Source organism: Pocillopora damicornis, chromosome 7 (assembly GCF_964200805.1).
Source record: "Pocillopora damicornis chromosome 7, jaPocDami1.2, whole genome shotgun sequence".
Classification (NCBI taxonomy): domain Eukaryota; kingdom Metazoa; phylum Cnidaria; class Anthozoa; order Scleractinia; family Pocilloporidae; genus Pocillopora; species Pocillopora damicornis.
In genome coordinates, this window is record NC_142676.1 from 12,855,031 (window position 1) to 12,858,991 (window position 3,961).

Here is a 3,961-nt window from a genome sequence, read left to right on the forward strand (position 1 = left end):
GCCATGAATTTTCCATGAATTAGGGGAATTTTTTTCATGACCCATGAATTTCTTCAAAGTCAATTTTTATGACCCATTGATTTGCCATGAAAGTCACCAGAATTAATTTCATGACCCATGAATTTCTTTATATGCCTACTTTCATGACCCATGAATTTCTTCAAAGTCTACTTTCATGACCCATTAGTTTCCCCAGAAAGTCATCAGAATGAATTTCACGCCCATGAATTGCAATCAAACAGCATTTCATGGGCTATGAATATTTCCTGAAATCTGTTGCCCATGAATTTCATTGATGAATCCATAGGCCATTAAAAGTGGTATTAATGAGTTCATCACAGTCACTGATTTGTCAACGAGCTGACTTTCATGATCCGTGGAACTGACTTGTTATAAATTTATCCACTGATGGAATTTTGGTGTACAGCACGAAAACTGTCGAATGAAAATGTCCCTAAACATCTTAAGTGGCCTTTGTTAACGTAAAATGTACAGGAAATCACAAAACAATGACTAAAAACAATGGATCTTCAAGTTGCTCCTTTATTGAGACAAATGAGGCTGAAGGCAATGACCCAGATGTTTGATCCTCACTTTGATTTTTTGGGGCCTTTTTGCCTTCGCCATGCCTGGACGACTTTGTTGAATTTTTTCTGCCTCACTGCTGGCTTTGATTGTTAGCCATGACTCTGGAAACCTGTTCAAGGCCTTCTCTTACATTCTTACGGCTGAGGAATCTTCTAGGGCTTTTCCAGTAAGGCACCTGCAGAGTACAGATGCTTAAGTTGTACAGCAATAGTACGCATTGCATCTACATGAAGTGTGGAACAAAACAATGACAAATCAATCACTTTGTCACCTCAATTTGGAACTTTTAATAGTGTGCAAATGTAACCTGAAAAAAATTATATTTTTACCTCGTTCATAGAGTCGCCGGTTAAACAGAGTCAGGCCATCTTCTCAGTCGGGATGAAACGTTACCTTCATGTATTCATTGAGATCGCCTTCTACAACATCGTTGTTGATTTCGTGATCGCTTTCACAGGAATCACTGTCGATGTCAGCTCTGACTTTCTTGGACTCTGATGTCCTGTCGGTTGTTACTTGCTTCGAATTCCAAATACTGAACAGCTTTTTGTGCTGCTTTATTTTGTAAGATTACAGACGCAGCAACGAAACCTCTTCGGAGTCATTTCGTAACGTCGAACACGATAACCTGTGAGGTCACTATGTGACCGCTGACCTATGATGGATGCGATGACCTAAGGTCACCACGTGAAAGTACACGTGATTTACGAAGAAGTGGCGGTTTTTTTCGTACCTCGAACGGAATGGTTCCATTCCAATTGCATTTCTCGTAGTGTTTGTGTAGCAGTCTCTTTTTTTCCAGATCAACGCAATGGACCGTCTGAAAAGTTTTTTCAAAGAGGTTTCCTCAAGATGAAGTTATCGATATGCATTACAACGTGAAGGGGTAAGTTCAAGCTTGGTCATCTTATTACGCGTAAACATCGGAGCGCGCACGCTAACTATTGATTTAACTTGAAAATTTTATTCTGTGATCATCTGGCGAAACATCACAAGAGTTTGTATGGAAATACTTACGACCGTTCTTAGGAATAAGAAATACAGTCAAATTCTGAATACGAAATACCTCACCTCACTTCCACAGTGCGTCGCTTAATATCTGACGGCTTCATGTTGAAAAGAACCTGTTTTGGCGAGTTATCCATTTCTAGGTTTACTACGTACATAAGAAAGGCTCTTAGATAACTGATGATGTGCTCCCTTTATTTTGCAAACAGTGAAGAGTGTTGGTCTACAAAACTGATGAAAGGAAATGCAAACTTGCTAAAGCAGCCTATCTTGGTCCAAATGATGATGAAGATGCAAATAGTAGAAAGAAGGATGGCACATTCAAGTGGCCAAAACAGAGAGACACTGACATAGTCAGCCAGCCATAGATATATCTTCACACATGCAAGAGTGCAGAAAGTTGGTAATTGTTTTGTTGTTAGTTACCTTGAGAGTATTGATCACAAGTGTAAAACATATCAAGAAATTTACATGAATGCTGTTACATAAATAGACATTATAATAACTGTTCATAACATTTTACACATGATTTTAGATGAAGGAAATGATATTTGAAGTTTAGACAAAAATACATCAAACCAGTGAGTATAATTTCAATAATTTCGTCCAAATATTTTTCACATCAAATTTATTTATAATATACCTTCAAAATAGTTTAAATAAACAGAAATATAGGAGCAGAATCTGTCTCCACAAGGAAAATCAGTGATATCAAAATAGAGCTAAAAATCATTAACATCTTAATTTTATGCAGAAAATTTCATACCAACTTTTTTTATTTAAGAAAGTGTAAACTGAATTATCACAATTTTGGAATCCTAAAGTAATATTTACATACAGCTGGTGAAACAAAATAAACTATCAGAGAATCCAGACTTCTGGTCATGTCTTTCATGTGTGTGTGCTTGTACAACAGGACCAAGAAGTTTCACAGATAGGTTAGTTCTTCAGTGTATAATTTAAGTGATAGTGTATGTATTACAGTTGTGGTGTGCTGCAAGCTATACACTGTAGTACAGTCTTTGGTACAAGAAAAGTGAAGAATTTTTAATTCCAAATTCATAGGGTTTCCAAAAAATTTTCATGGTGCTTGCATATTCCTAACAACCCCATGAAAACTAACTGGCAATTAACTTTCATGTGCCATGAAAAAACCATGTAGAGGCCATGAAAATTCAAGGAAAATTTTCATGGTCTATGAATTTTTTACATATTCACAGGATATTCATGGGTCATGATTTGCTGCAACCCATTAAAAACTAGTGAACTTTGACACCATGAAATTTTGGGCTTGAAATTCATGGGTTTCTCAGTACCTTTGAAAAGGTCATGAAATGCCATTTTCATGGGTATTTCATGGCTTCTAGGTCACTTTACCCAATATTTCATGGGTCGTGAATATGGAAATTTTCACAGGTTTTTCATGGGATTTTTCAGGTCTTTTTCATGGCACTGAGACCATGAAAATGTCATTGATTTAACCATGAAAATCCTGTGAAAAATCTGTGAATTTACAATGAATTATTTCACAAGATTTTCATGGGTTTTGAGTTCATAGTGTACAGACCATGCAAATAAAAAAGGTGTGAGCTCAAGGTAAAAGGTAACCACAAGTACATTTTTGCACTCCCACTCCAAAATCATCATGTAAATTACTCTCTCATTGAGTGTCCCATGGCAATGGCAAGCCAAGATTCTTTCAACACAGACAAGGAAGTTTGTTTTTATACTGGATTGCTTTCCACTGAAATTCTGTTGACTGCCTTTGACCACGTTTCTACAAGTTAGCAATTGGCACAGTCAAACTCTCAGCAAATTTCAGAAATTAGTAATGGTTCTGATGAAGCTTCAACTTATTCTGTTTCAAGATCTGGCCTACCGTTTCTGAGTATCACTACCAACAGTATCCAGGATATTTTCTTTGTGGTTGACTGTAAAGGATTCTTGTTTGTCGCCACTCATTAACCATATGCTGCCCTTTTTAGGAAAGATTTCTTTTAGTTTTTTGCTTAGTCATTAGTACTACAGTACTAACGGTGTTCACCAGTACTACAGTACTATCAGTACGTATGCTATCTGTGTCACTAGCGTACCAACGTACTAGCGTACTAACTCCACTTTTTAGATGAATGAACTGCGTTGTTATGTACTAGCGTTCAATTAAAGGACTGCATGTCACTAGCGTACCAACGTACTAGCGTACTAACTACACTTCTCGAACAAGCATGAATGACTTGCGTACCAACGTACTAGGGTCGATTAAAGAACTGCATGTCTCTTGTGTACCAAAGTACTAGCGTACTAACATCACCTCGCGAATTATCACAAATGACTAGCGTACTAACGTACTAGCGTTCTAACAGAG

At 37.1% G+C, this 3,961-nt stretch overlaps 1 long non-coding RNA gene across 1 annotated transcript; it reads left to right on the forward strand.

Annotated features, from left to right (window-relative positions):
- The first annotated feature begins 946 nt into the window (after positions 1 to 946).
- LOC149042647 (uncharacterized) lies at positions 947 to 2,907 on the forward strand. Its single transcript, XR_016188524.1, has 3 exons — positions 947 to 1,474; positions 1,806 to 1,999; positions 2,437 to 2,907. It is a non-coding gene; the product is annotated as an uncharacterized LOC149042647 (long non-coding RNA).
- The last annotated feature ends 1,054 nt before the right edge of the window (positions 2,908 to 3,961 follow it).